This window comes from Haliotis rufescens, unplaced genomic scaffold, assembly GCF_023055435.1.
Source record: "Haliotis rufescens isolate VD_foot unplaced genomic scaffold, xgHalRufe1.0.p SCAF_6, whole genome shotgun sequence".
Taxonomy (NCBI): domain Eukaryota; kingdom Metazoa; phylum Mollusca; class Gastropoda; order Lepetellida; family Haliotidae; genus Haliotis; species Haliotis rufescens.
Window position 1 is genome coordinate 33,429,116 of NW_025964334.1, and position 16,001 is coordinate 33,445,116.

General features: G+C 37.9%; 1 long non-coding RNA gene across 1 annotated transcript in view; it reads left to right on the forward strand.

Moving 5' to 3' along the window:
- LOC125374894 overlaps nucleotides 1–16,001 on the forward strand; it is a 41,472-nt gene that overhangs the window by 900 nt on the left and 24,571 nt on the right. The gene's annotated exons all lie outside the window — the stretch shown is intronic.

The following is a 16,001-nucleotide window of genomic DNA, read 5'->3' on the forward strand; positions in this document are numbered from 1 at the left end:
AATGTGAAATCCTATCTATGTAATTAAAACATAAAATAAAACGAAAAAGTCAGAAAATAACCAGTCTCGATTATTGTAACACATTCCATTGAGAGGCAAACTACAGTGACAGTTGTATGAACGCATCACTGAAAATCAGTGATGACACAAGGTGTTCAAGAAATGTGTAGATTTGATTTAAACAGTACAATACTGCTTTTCAAATGATTGATGAGGAAGTCATATTATACCATTATGCTACTTGTCTTATGTTCATTAACCATGGTTACACGTAAACGTCACATGTAACAACACCGCACCAATGTCCACACTGAGGAAACCAAGAATGGCACCCGTGAAGTTCCAGGTTAGAATTGGTCTTCATCAACCCATGCTTGTAAGAGTCGACTAACGGGATCGGGTGGTCAGGCTCGCTGACTTGGATGATGCACGTCATGGATTGTCTGATCCAGACTCGACAATATTCAAAACCGACGTCATCTAGCTGTGATATTGCTGAGTGGCATTAAACAAGAATGTATTGAATATTTTGATAACAGACACCAACTACGTCTTATTGTTTGGTTAACCGCAACCCCACGCCCAATGATACTTGCTAACAATTGTTTCGGTGCACACATACATTGATTTTCCGGGATGCATCGTTCATAAATAAAGTCATACAACGCCTTGACCATACTTATAAAATCAGTCAAAGACAAAGAAACTTTCTCAATCCAGTCAGACAACAACGCACAAGTCACACTTATCCAGTTAACATTCAAGTCGCTCTTATCCAGACAGACAAGTCCCACTAAACCAGGCAGGCAATTCCCACTAAACCAGTCAGACAATTCCCACTTAACCAGGCCGACAAGTCCCACTAAACCAGTCAGGCAAGTCCCACTAAACCAGGCAGGCAAGTCCCACTAATCCAGGCCGACAAGTCCCACTAAACCAGTCAGGCAAGTCCCACTAAACCAGGCAGGCAAGTCCCACTAATCCAGGCCGACAAGTCCCACTAAACCAGTTAGACAATTCCCACTAAACCAGGCAGGCAAGTCCCACTAATCCAGGCCGACAAGTCCCACTAAACCAGTCAGGCAAGTCCCACTAAACCAGGCAGGCAAGTCCCACTAATTCAGGCCGACAGGTCCCACTAATCCAGCCCGACAATTCCCACTAAACCAGTCAGACAATTCCCACTAATCCAGGCAGGAAAATTGCACTAATCCAGACAGACAAGTCCCACTAAACCAGTCAGACAATTCCCACTAATCCAGGCAGGCAAGTCCCACTAATCCAGGCCGCCAACAACATATATGTCGCACTAATCCAGTAAGACAACGATGTAACAGTCGAACTAATCCCGTCAGACAAGTCCCACAGCTCGTACATCAGTGTGAACATAACTTAAATAGTCTGTATGCCTTCAGAAGGTTGGGCCGTTTGTTTTCCCACAAGTATTGTATAATAATCGATTAATTCATTTTGGACATTCAGAGTTTTCCTCCCAATCACAATAGATATTGTAAAAGATTTCCACCGCACATTTTTGGGGAATCCGGTCCTCAGTGACCGACTTCAAGCTTCCGCATTGACATCTTACTCGGTAGGTTCAGCCTGTTTTTCATTAAGGAGATAAAGGTGATTCACTCGACTAAGGCGGGGGGCATCAATGTGCAGAGTTGCGTCCATTTGCCTCGAGGATCCAGCGATCATGCCATTTAATCTCAGATACGTACCGAGTATGATCCGTGGTTTGTCAGCACCATATACCCGTGCTCGTTTGTTTCATCATAGAGGTAAATGTATAAGCCAAGGGTCACTTAGGTTTTCCACCCACATCAAGCTGACATTTCACACACTACACACACACTACACACACACACTACTTTCAAAGTGGCATAAAAACACAACTCACGCATTGGTCAGCAAAGTACAAACAATTTGAAAAATTCATACAATTCAACTTTATCAAATAATTGTAATGACGGTTTATTTGCTTTTGTTCAAACAAAGATTAAATATCATTCAAAGATCAGAGTTGCATGCACTTTGAATAATTAAACCATGAATGTGCTATATCCTTGTAGTTATCAGCTCTTTGTATGTTTCCTGTGAGTTAAGGGAAGCGCAGTGCTAAACATTCTTGATTTGAAAAGTATGTACAAAGTAACTGATATTATTTCCCTGTGATATCATAGCGGAGTTTTCAGACTATTTATTCGTATCTACATTTTACGTTAATATGTTATTTCATTTAATACAAGATATCTTTTTCACAATGAATATTTTTTTCTTTGAATATCATCATGTTGTCCTTGGTCCACATGCTATGTAAGTTGTATTGGTTTCAAGTAATATTCTTTAAAATAAAAACAACAAAGCCCTGCCCATAGTCGTAAGTAATCTTCGAGTGCACGGCTCCGACTATATCCTGAGCATGTCAAATAGCGGTATAACCCAAAGTCATTTGTTGGCAATAAACTATTGAAATCACATATTTTGTTGTATACGTGATATAAAGGGTTTACAATGGATTTTTGGTTGGGTTCATTTACTTTGAAAAACCCATAGAAGTTCTTATATTCTGTAGAATACTGTCAATTTCAATAGACTTTTATCTTACGAACTTTATTTTATCGTACATTCCCCTTGCACCGTATATGACTAAGTGTAATGATTCTATACACTCAATAAATCACTTTCGATCATTGATCAATTTTAGCATATCAATACATTTTAAAATGCTTCAATTGCATGCATCATGTGAAAACATTTAATATCCCTCAAATTTATACATTAACTGCTGAAAACGATGTATTTAGTGCCCCTTAAAATTGCACAAAGCATATCACTTTAATTAATTACCAATAATCTGAAAACAGTATTTAAAAAACGGTATTTGGCTTTTCGTGTCAATAACGTATTTATCTCATTGAGGGACCTGACAATATTGATATTAAGATGCAATATTTTTCAGGTAAAGCACATCACTTCAATTAATTACCAATAATCTGAAAACAGTATTTAAAAAACGGTATTTGGCTTTTCGTGTCAATAACGTATTTATCTCATTGAGGGACCTGACAATATTGATATTAAGATGCAATATTTTTCAGGTAAAGCACATCACTTCAATTAATTACCAATAATCTGCAAACAGTATTTAAAAAACGGTATTTGGCTTTTCGTGTCAATAACGTATTTATCTCATTGAGGGACCTGACAATATTGATATTAAGATGCAATATTTTTCAGGTAAAGCACATCACTTCAATTAATTACCAATAATCTGCAAACAGTATTTAAAAAAACGGTATTTGGCTTTTCGTGTCAATAACGTATTTATCTCATTGAGGGGCCTGACAATATTGATATTAAGATGCAATATTTTTCAGGTAAAGCACATCACTTCAATTAATTACCAATAATCTGCAAACAGTATTTTAAAAAACGGTATTTGGCTTTTCGTGTCAATAACGTATTTATCTCATTGAGGGACCTGACAATATTGATATTAAGATGCAATATTTTTCAGGTAAAGCACATCACTTCAATTAATTACCAATAATCTGCAAACAGTATTTTAAAAAACGGTATTTGACTTTTCGTGTCAATAACGTATTTATCTCATTGAGGGACCTGACAATATTGATATTTAGATGCGATATTTTTCAGGTAAAGCACATCACTTCAATTAATTACCAATAATCTGCAAACAGTATTAAAATTTAAAAAAAACGGTATTTGGCTTTTCGTGTCAATAACGTATTTGTCTCATTGAGGGACCTGACAATATTGATATTTAGATGCGATATTTTTCAGGTAAAGCACATCACTTCAATTAATTACCAATAATCTGCAAACAGTATTAAATTTTTTTTAAAAAACGGTATTTGGCTTTTCGTGTCAATAACGTATTTGTCTCATTGAGGGACCTGACAATATTGATATTAAGATGCAATTTTTTTCAGGTAACGAATTAAGATAAATGTGTTAGGCCGTCCGTATTTTTCTTTTAGGTTTCTCATCTCCCGCCCGGCCTGAAATTACATTCCGACGTGAAATAATAATAAGTTTTCTCACCTTAATTTTCCTCGTCCCTGTGAAACATGGTCCGATGTGATAAAAAAGGAGCTCCTATCATTGCGCCTTCGTAAAGAACACATATTTCTTCAGTTATATTTATTAACAATTCGTTTCCGACTATCATCAAGCGCTCTAACTTTTAAAATTACTTAAAATAAGTTACACAAAAGTGAAAAGTTTTCTTGTGTGTGCGGGGCACGGGTGGCCCAGTCGTCTAAGGCGCCGCGATTCGCTGTGCAGAGTTGCGTCCCTTGGGCACGCCAGAAACCTATGATTGTGGGTTCGAATCCCGGTTCGCCCCAATTATGTTTCTAGGTTTGTCAGCACCATACCCGTGTTTGTGGGTTTCACCGAAGTGGTAAACGTCTAAGACCTGCATCACTTCGGGCTTTCCTCCCACATTAAGCTGACACGCCGTGATATAACTGGAATAATGTTAAAAGCGGCGTTAAACCCAACTCAGTCAGTCAGTCTTGTGTGTGTTTTGTTTCACTCGTTCGCTCTCTTTCTCGTGGAGGTTGGAGATGAGAAGTACATACAAATCAATATGGATGCCATTGGCCTTATGTGACAAAAAGGGCCAAACAGTCAATTTCAGAATGATCTTCATGATCGTACTTTGAAAACCATTGTGTCATTGAAAGTAGTTATGGCAAAAGTGTTATTTCATTCGTGTGAGATATCGGCTTTATGTTTGCAGATACATATGCATGTAGTATTTCATCACTAAAAACACAATAAATTAAATATACCCGCACATAAACGTAGTTAGACAAACCTGCCCACAAACGGAGCTAAATGCAGTCTTTCATTTTATCGTTAATACCACTGATATTAATGTTCTATCAACAAAATAAATAAATAAATTCAGATAAATGAATAAATAAATAATTTAAAAAAAAAAAAAATAAATAAAAAATAAAAAAATAAATAAATAAATAAATAAATAAATAAATATAAAAAATATATATAAATAAATAAAAAAATAAGAAAAATAAAAATAAAAATAAATGAATAAATAAATAAATAAATAAATAAATAAATAAATAAATAAATAAATAAATAAATAAATAAATAAATAAATAAATAAAAGCGTGTTGCTTATGCATGAGCTTTGTCTGCTGATCCTGTCAAACGAGTTATCACATTTTACCGAATGTTGCGTGTGTACAACACGTCTGATATGACGTCAAGTGTGTGATTGGTTTACGCATGCTTTCTGTATTCTACCCGTGTGCTGTCCGTCCACATTCTCTATTCTACCCGTATGTAGACTGTTTTCTACCCGTGTGCTGTCCGTCCACATTCTCTATTCTACCCGTATGTAGTCTGTATTCTACCCGTGTGCTGTCCGTCCACATTCTCATTCTACCCGTATGTAGTCTGTATTCTACCCGTGTGCTGTCCGTCTACATTCTCTATTCTACCCGTATGTAGTCTGTATTCTGTTCGTGCTACAGTCATCTGCTACTGTCTGTATTCTACCCATCTGCTGCATGCATCTCTATTCTACCCGTGTGCAACCCGTACATATCTGTAATTTAACATTGATCTACCCGTCTTCTACCCATGTACTGCCCATGTGCTTTCTGAATTATACCCGTGTACTGCCCTTCAACTGCTAATCTGTTTCTTGTATTCTATCCGTGTGCATCCCGTACACTATCTGTAAGTTAACATTGATCTACCCGTCTTCTACCTATTTACTGCCCATGTGCTTTCTGAATTATACCCGTGTACTGCCCTTTAACTACTAATCTGCTTCTTGTATTCTACCCGTGTGCATCCCGTACACTATCTGTAAGTTAACATTGATCTACCCATCTTCTACCCATGTACTGCCCATGTGCTTTCTGAATTATACCCGTGTACTGCCCTTTAACTGTTAATCTGCTTCTTGTATTCTACCGGTGTGCTACCCGTATACTATCTTTACTTTAACATTGAACTGCCAATTGGTAGCCATGTACCACACGTGTGCTTCCTGTATTCTACCCGTGTGCTACCAGAGATGCGATAATCCGGATGTTAATTACCATCCTCCAGGATTAATCGTCCGGATAACCGTAGAAAGCGACGTAGGTCCTAGAAGTGTACGTCTTTCATGAAAACCCTCGAACATGGGAATGGTGCTGACAAACCTAAGATCAGAATCTAACCCACGATCTGATCAGCGACCAATCACTTATTTTTATGTAAATATGTTTCAGGTTTTTCAAAATGTAACCTCAGTGCTACCACCGTCGCATTTAAATACCCTGATATACTTGCGGCAGTCACTAAGGTCGCTTTGTACAAGTGGGCCTGGTTGCTATATAGTAAATAGCAGGTCCCATGTTTTTCACCAAAATACTCCAACATGCTGTTTTGAATAGTCTAATAAAAAACGTTATGGCGAACGCGGAAGCTTAATTTTGATATTTCGTGGAATTGTCGTTTAATTTTATTACTTGCTCGTCCCACATCACCTTCTTGTTACTCGACAGGAATAGGAAACGGAATACTTCAGATAAAAAATTCAAATTTATAAATTTTAATATTATTCATACATACAGTAAATGTAGAAGTCAATGATACTGAACTGTACATCTAGTTCACGTGCCACAAGGTGTAGCGACATTTGTAAATTGCCGAGATGATCTCGACATTTGAAATTCTCTGCATTATTATTACGGATTAAAATAAATAAAAGCTGCAAAGAGGGTTTGGGTGATACTGGCACAGTCAGGCTAGTTAGGCTCATCATCAACTCTGGACACTTGCCCCAACACACGTACCCCAGACAGCAAATGGGACTTCTCCTAGGAAGCGCTGCCTCGTCGAACCCACTCAGTACTTTTCGGAGAATGTGAAGACTCCCAAATACTGCAGCCTTCTGCATTACCCAGATTGTCAGAAAGGCTGTATTCCTGGCAGCAAAACCGGGTACATTGGATATATAAATGAGTCAAGTTGTCTGTTTGTTGGCCTGGATAGGTCTAAGGCTGTGTATAGGCCTATTCCACAGAGTTATATATTTATCATTATCCATGACGCCATCTACATATTCTGGGCCGTGCCATGGATAGACCTCTGTTTTAAAACCCACAAGCATGGCGAAAAAGGTCATGTCACTTAAGATACTGTGTTTGTGCCAAAGCTGATTATCCAATGACAATGATTTGGACATTCTCATTAAATTTATTGTATAATCTACATTTTATATTTGCATTTTGATGCAAAATCACACATTGACGATATCGAGTGGGAAATGACTGATCTTGAACAGCCGTAGGCGAAAGCCATGTCAAACTTTTAGTGTCCTTGATTGTGCTGGTGACATTTGGCAAATACCGATCCCTCCCGATACAAAACACAAGTCGGCCGTCATTACACCCGTTGGTGTGTTTGAATGGAATTGCCTCCATTTCGGCCTAAAAATTCTCCTATGGCATTTCAGAAAAACATTTAGAGGCACTAAAAGAGTTTTCTTGTCGTTACATAATAATATAATAGTAGATGACATCATAATACTTGCTAAAACGTTTCTGGAACATTTGAATCACCTCAAGGTAGTATTCCAAACGATCAAAGAAGCAGGACTCACTCTAAAACCAAGCAAATTTAAATTCGCGACTAACTAACCATCGCATTTTTTCCAAGTAAGGGTAAAAGATTATGGGTTTGCTCATGATCACGTATTGATGAGTGAGTGAGTGATTTTGGTTTAACGCTGGTTTTAACAGTATTCCAGATATATCGCGGCGTGTCAGCTTAATGTGGGAGGAAAGCCCGAAGTGATGCAGGTCTTAGACGTTTACAAGTTCGGTGAAACCCACGAGCACTTGTATGGTGCTGAAAAACCTAGAAATATAATCGGGGTTAACCGGGATTCGAACCCACAATCATAGGTTTCTGGCGTGCCCAAGGGACGCAACTCTGCACAGCGAATCGCGGCGCTTTAGACGACTGGGCCACCCGTGCCCCACGTATTAATGACGATGGCCTTAATGCGGGCGAGACTTTTTATTGAGCAGAATTACTTTTCCTTGAGCATATACAGACTGAGTAATTTTATTTACACAAAATTATGACTTGTGTCATTCCAACCTCCCTATTTGCCAATTGCTATTATTAACATTATAATACACTTCTCGATGTAGAACGGTATTTATGCACTGATGTCCCACGAAAGTTATTCTCAATTTAGATGAATCAATTTTTTAAATTGCTGACGAAAGTGGTCGTTATGACAAGGTGGAGTATTGAAACCGGCTAAGGCTACATTGTAAATCGATAGGACTAAGCTCAAATGCATACAGTCCTTATCTGATATTTATAATCTGACTTAAGGACAAATTATATTTCTAAGTTCCTTAAAAATCCGTAGACTATTAACACAATAGTTAACATTTCAGTCAACTGAACAACAACATGGAAGTCCTAAGAAACCCTGCCCCGTATGCATACCAAGTACACCAACTGTTGAAAACACGACACTTATAGTATAGATCGTGTCCTATAAGCATGCTCTGCATGTATTTAAGGGTAGCCTAGCGGTTAAAGCGTTCGCTCGTCACGCCGAAGACCGGGTTCGATTCACCACATGGATACATTGTGTTGAGTCCATTTCTGGTGTCCCCCGCCGTGATATTGCTGGAATATTTCTAAAAGAGGCGAAAACCAAACTCACTCACTCACACTCACTGTGTCAGAAAATGTACATATTTCTTTAACGTTTTTCTTTCTTTATTAATAAGCAGCAGACGTCATTAAAAAATAGCATATAATTTTTAGTTTCAACAAAATCAATAAATGTGCTATCGTTTAACTAGGTTATTTGGTCCATCGATTCTCTGGTTTGTTTACAGGCCGCTGTCGCATGGCTGGGATACTGATATGGGTCTACAAGAAACCCATTAACTCTGTATTATGATGACTTATATGTTTATTTCCACGATACGTGCATGCCTAGCCGTGTAATTAGTTTAATGATTTGTTACCTGATTAGACACATCATTAAAATGATAAATAACATATAATGCATATAATTTAAATATACGCATGATAATTTGATATGCATATGGGGAACATGCCTCTGATGATGACAAAGGACTCACCAAAATAAAAATATTCGTTAATTTTCGCAAACGTTTGACTAACGTTTGAAAATGTTTGACACTCGCACAGACGTTCATTTCGTACGTGATTGAAATCTATATGTGCTCTGTCCCGCCTGAAATCGGATAACAACCAAACTATTTGGCAAATTAAGTTCCGTGTCACACACTCATACGAGGCGTTAAGTGCAGATTAGGCATTGTTACCATCTCATCATTTGTGCTCAAAATGGAAACATCATTCCCAAACACTAGTGATATAAAGGATGTCGCGAACGCTACCGGAAAAAGTATCCCGTGAAGTAAATGCGTAATGAAATTTCTATTTGCATCCCAAACCGAAGCTTAATTGATTCATGTTGACAATTTTCAGGACTTCTTCGTTGACAAACACGGCAAAGCAATCTCACATATACTCTGTTATGTATAATTGGAATTGTATTGTTGTGTACATTTACAACGGGGAACGTCCTAATATAACTGGAATACTCTTAATGGCGACGTTAAACCCAACTCACTCACTCACTCACTACAACAAGGATAGATGTTACGGCTTTTACTCGCATTAAATTGGTTGTAACATAATGTACAATTTTTATGTGTTTTTACCATGTTTAGTCACGAAAAAGTTCAAATAACATTTTATCCCCATTGAAGATCGACTGTATGATATATAAATGATTTATTTTACAAAAAGATTTGATAATGGCAAAAAAAAGGTTTTTTCCTCGGAGTTTACCCAAACTTTAATCGTACGCTGTTTATTCTTGATGTGGCTGAAAAGTTGTAAGCCTAACTACGAAGAATGTATGGCATACGCTTAACAGTGTGCATGTATTAAGTGCAATACTTTTCATGCTTACCGGTTGCATTTGAACGAAACACAAATAATCACAAAGTAATCTCCTACTGAAAGGGCTCACACCAACAGACATTCGTGTGGACAAACACACACACTCCCTCTCTCTCATACATACACACATATACTCACACACACACACTCACACACACACTCACACACATACTCACACACGCACTCACTCTCTCTCTCACACAGACACACACATACTCACACACACACACATACTCACACACACACTCACTCTCTCACACACACACACACATACTCACACACACACACACACTCACTCTCTCTCACACAGACACACACATACTCACACACACACTCTCTCTCTCTATCTCACACAGACACACACACACACATACACTCACTCTCCCTCACACATACACACACATACTCACACACACACTCACTCTCCCTCACACAGACACACACATACTCACACACACACACTCACTCTCACACAGACACACACATTCTCACACACACTCACTCTCTCTCACACAGACACACACATACTCACAACCATACTCACACACACTCACTCTCTCTCTCACACAGACACACACTCACACACACACTCACTCTCACACACACATATACACACACACAAACACACTCACACACACTCACTCACACACACACACACACTCACTCTCTTTCACACACACATACTCTCTCGCTCGCACACACACACACTCACACACACTCACACACACAAAAGTACACACACACACACACACACACACACACACGTGCATGCACGTCGCTATTTTGCTGCAGTAATTTTGGACGTGGCGTTCAAAACCGTTTCACCTCAACTTAGATGACTGGACCACCTGTGTCCCCACGATTGCAGTGATAAAAAAAACATGAAATATCGGTGCTTTTTGGGGAAAGGATAATAATGTTTTTGGTGTGCCTAGAATTCTACTGATGTGACACTCGGGTCGCCCTTGGGAGTGAGTGACTGTAGTTGAAATACGAGGTTTTTTTTAATGTGCCATTGCGTGTCAGCTTAGGTGGGGGGAAAACCATTGATTTCACTATGGATATGATCCCCACTTTAATCAGTGATAATCATAATCATAATAATGACGATAATACGCCACAAACTACACACGTTACGCATCACAACCAAAGAACATTCTGAAGGAGACGCTATTACATTCAATTTGCATTCTCAGCTCCCTTGGGAGTATACAAGTCAATCTGCCTGTCGTTGGACAACCATCCCAATTGTACCCCCTTCTTTAGTTGCGTTACACTGTGCCCTCAAATGACGATCCGTAATCGGCATCAGTCCGGACTAGTGCAAGAAACCACGCACAGACGTGCATGCACGTCACTATATGAGTACAATAACAAAGACGTTAAACCCCATTTCACGTCACCTTAACTAACCTTATAAAAATATGAGAATATCAAATGGTCTCAACCGGCTTAGCGAAAAGACGCGAGGTGTTTGCAATATTTTTTATTGTTATTTCGTCACGAAACATGATTACTTTTCCGATTTCGTTGTAATTCACACCAACAACAGAACGTTACATGAGGGTTATAAAGTAGGGTTGCGACCCTAGTGGTTGACGTGAGAAGGAAGGTGAAGTAACAGATTTATTAATGTGTTATCGGATTGCAACTGCTTCCTTCGTAAAATGCTATTTTTCTGTTCTCTTTGTTTGTTGTTTATATGATGACTTTTGGTTGTTTTTTTTTAGAACAAAATCAAACTAGGGATAAAACTCTGCCCCATGGACATTAATCAGTATCATTAACGTCCCTCAGATAAAGAAGTTTGTCAACACCTGGATAAGTAAACCAAACTATTTGGCAAATAAAGTTCCGTGTCACACACTCATACGATGCTTTAAGTGCAGATTAGGCATTGTTACCATCTCATCATTTGTGCTCAAAATGGAAACATCATTCCCCAACACTAGTGATATAAAGGATGTCGCGAACGCTATCGGAAAAGTATCCCGTGAAGTAAATGCGTAATGAAATTTCTAAAAAAATCAAACTGGGGATAAAACTCTGCTCCATGGACATTAATCAGTATCATTAACGTCCCTCAGATAAATAAGTTTGTCAACACCTGGATAAATAAACGTTTGTTAATACATGGATCATTGAATATAATTTAGACTTGAGTAAATGAAAGTTGATTAACACCTGGATAAATACACGTTTGTTATTACATGGATCATTGAGACCTGGGTAAATGAAAGTTGATTAACACCAGGTTAAATACATGTTTTTAATACATGGATCATTGAATATTTATTGACACCTGGATAAATGAACGTTGGTTAAGATCTGGATAAATGAAGGTTTTTGATACCTGGATAAAGAAAACTTTAAGCTTTGTTAACATCTGAAAAAAAGAACGTTTATTAGCATCTGGCAAAACTAAAGTTTGCAAACACCTGGATAAATGAACGTTTGTTCACATTTTGAAAGAATGAAAATATCAATATCTTGCAAAATAGTGTGTTAACATCTAGCTAAATATAAGTTTGTCATCACCTGGCCATTTTCAATGAACGCGTGTTAACACCTGGATAAATGGACGATTGTTAACACACAGAAATATAAGGTTGTCAATACCTGGATAAATAAAAGTTTGTCGAACAACTAGATAAAAATAAGTTTGTCACCACTTGGATAAATGAACGTGCGTTGATGCCTGGATAAATATGTTTGTCATGTCCTGGATAAATGAACGTGTGCGTTAACACCTGGATAAATATACGTTTGCGACACCTGTATACATGAACGTGTGTTAACACCTGGATATATGAACATTTGTTAACACTAAGATAAATATAAGTTTGTCAACACCTGGATAATTGAACGCGTGTTAACACCTTGATAAACGAAGGATTGTTAACACCTAGATAAATATAGGTTTGGCAACACCTGGATAAATATAAGTTTGTCAAACACCTGGATAAAAATAAGTTTGTCACCACCTGGATAAATGAACGCGTGTTAACACCTGGATAAATTAACGTTTGTTAACATCTTGATAAATATAGGTTTGTCAACACCTGGATAAAAATAAGTTTGTCAACACCAGGATAATTGAACGCGTGTTAACACCAGGAAAAATGAACGAATGTTAACACCTAGCTAAATATAAGTTTGTAAGAACCTGGATCAATGAACGCGTGTTAACACCTGGATAAATGAACGATTGGTAACACCCAGATAAATATAGGTTTGTCAACACCTGGATAAATGAAAGTTTGTTGACATTTTGACACTTTATACTTTTTATGCAATATACTTTTAATTGATAATGCATACTGAATTGTTAAAGATAATGGCGTTAATTATTTCTTTAAAATGATATGGTATATTCCTGGCAGCAAGACATGAAGACATGTTAATACTACTTCTATTACTAATAATAATAGTTCTGGGTGGGTTCGACTAGGCAGCGCTTCATTGGCTGTGTGTAGATGGGGCAAGGGACCTTACGATGCTGACGATGAGCCCAACTAGCCTGACTGTTCCAGGATCACCCAAACCCTTTTTGCTTCATTTTTTAAATTTTAATCTGTACATTAGCATTCGCCATGCTTGTGGTTTTGACACAAGCTCCATCCATGGTATGACCCAGAATATGCTGAGGGCGTCATTAATACAAAATTCTTTGGAATATTCCCATATACAGGGTTAGACCTATCCAGGCCAGCAAACCTGATTTTGTCCTTTTTGATAAATCCAGTAAAATCATTTAAATCATTGAATTTTCTGTCACTTTTGACACTATTGTGATTGACAATATTCAGGAAAAACATGGCAAATCTGCGGACCTCGCTTTCGAAATGACACGCTTGCATTCCTAGTACCAAGTTGTCCGACTCCACATTGTTCTCGGTGCCTTAGGTATGGTACCTCCCAATCTGTTGACTGACATTTGGAGAGTGCCCGGGTTTGCTGCCAGGAATACAGCCCTTCTGACAATCTGGGTAATGGTCTGCAGTGTTGGGGAGTCTTCACATTCTCCGAAAAACGTCTTGGTGGGTTTGACAAGGCAGCGCTTTCTGGGAGAAGTCCCATTCGCTGTCTGGGCTTTAGAAGGGGCAAGGGACCTGAGCTGATGATGAGCCTAACCAGCCTGACTGTTATGATAATAAATGATAAAAATTTAAAATTCTATGGAATAGTCCCTATACAGCCTCAGGCCAACAAACCCGATCTTATCCTTTTTGATAATAAACTGCAGATAATAATTTAGCGAATATTTTAAAGTCTATTTCGTCATTTTAACTATTTTAGATCAAAATATGAAATAAATATGTCCGTTGCTGCAAGATATCTGCCGATCGGCTACTACACTGAGTATAACAACGGAAACGAATTCTTTCCAAAATCTCAAAAAAGTATTTCAAATATTTGAACAAATGCAACGAATGTACTTTCGATGTCTTATTTTGTTTATTCAATTCGTTTCCAAGCAGAGAACACTTCTGTGAAACATTATTACGATGTGAATTATTTTTGAAGATTTTTCTCTCTTTTTGTTGCTTTTCAATTTTAGGGCAAAATATAGAATACGTTGATAAAACGAACAATAGCAGGAAATATTCCAGAAAATGAAGCAATCGCCTGATCTCCATATAAGGCAAATAACTACATAATGTGCGTCTATTGGTTAGTTATTTGAAAAGTACTAAATTGTATTTGTCTATAGCTTTCAGTTTCATGTTTTTGTGCCCTATCGAATCTCTATATAGAATGATAACTTCCTTTTATACAGCTATCGTTATAGTTGCAAATGCATACACGGAAGAAAGCTTTTCGAAAACGTTATTATATTCGTGAATTGTTTTCAAGGTCGAATGAGATTTTGCATTGTTCAGGAATTGCTCTCTTGGGCCTGATGTTTGTAGTTCGTCTTACAAAAAAGCACACAATTGATTGATAACTGATTATTCATTACTTTTGTTCGTAACTTTGTTTTTAGAAATTCCTACCAGTCTCATGAACATATTTGAGGTTGTAATTTAGTGCTATATATTAGGATATATTTGTAAAGATTCGGGATAGATTTCTGTGTAAATGTGTCCCCTCTGACATGATAGGTAAACATGTTAATACCGCTCTTGTGAGGGTTTCTATGGATTTAAGAAGATGCGTTAGTATTTAAAATATATAAACAACTGGGCAAAAGGAACTATAAATGTTTGATGGTGGCTAAAAATGAAACAAAGAAGAAATAATTATTTTATTATTATATATTTTGCATTCTAAAACACCATCCTTCATGCCCCCCCCCCCCCCCCGTTCTCTCTATCATTACCCCCCCCCCCCCCCCCCCCCCCCCCACTCCTCCCAATTCCTCGCTGCCACCCTGATCAAACCCACCCCAAACTCCCCACCCCACCTATTCAAACCTATTCAGCCCCACCCCGTCCCCACCCAACTCACACTGTATTATTCATGTTTGTATAATTTATCATCAGGTAAATTCCAATTTGTCAATATACATTTTATAGATACGTTCATTGATTGTATTGATAAATCAAAGCTATATTTCCTTCAAGGAAAATGGAATAGCTTTCATCGGGATTATTACGCCTGGACAGCATTAACACGCAACTAACATAAGATAACCTGTCGACATTTCCTCCTGGTAGCTCCTCGCAAGTGACTGGTACTACATGTAGTTCCCTATTCCGAGTAACATCTGTGTGACTTTAATGTATATCGCTGTCAGAATTTATAAATCAATAAAAATATGTCCATTATCATATGAAATATCCGCTAAAGGCACAGTCGGTTTTACGATTTTGATTATATCATGAGCGTGTGTTTATGTCACGCATACAGCTCACAGTGATGATACCATGTGTTCGTGAAAAGATGAACGTATCCTGCTCCACCGTTGGCACCCGTCACAAACACATGCAAAGGCAAGTAAATTTTTCAACAGAGAAAAGCCCCACTCGGGA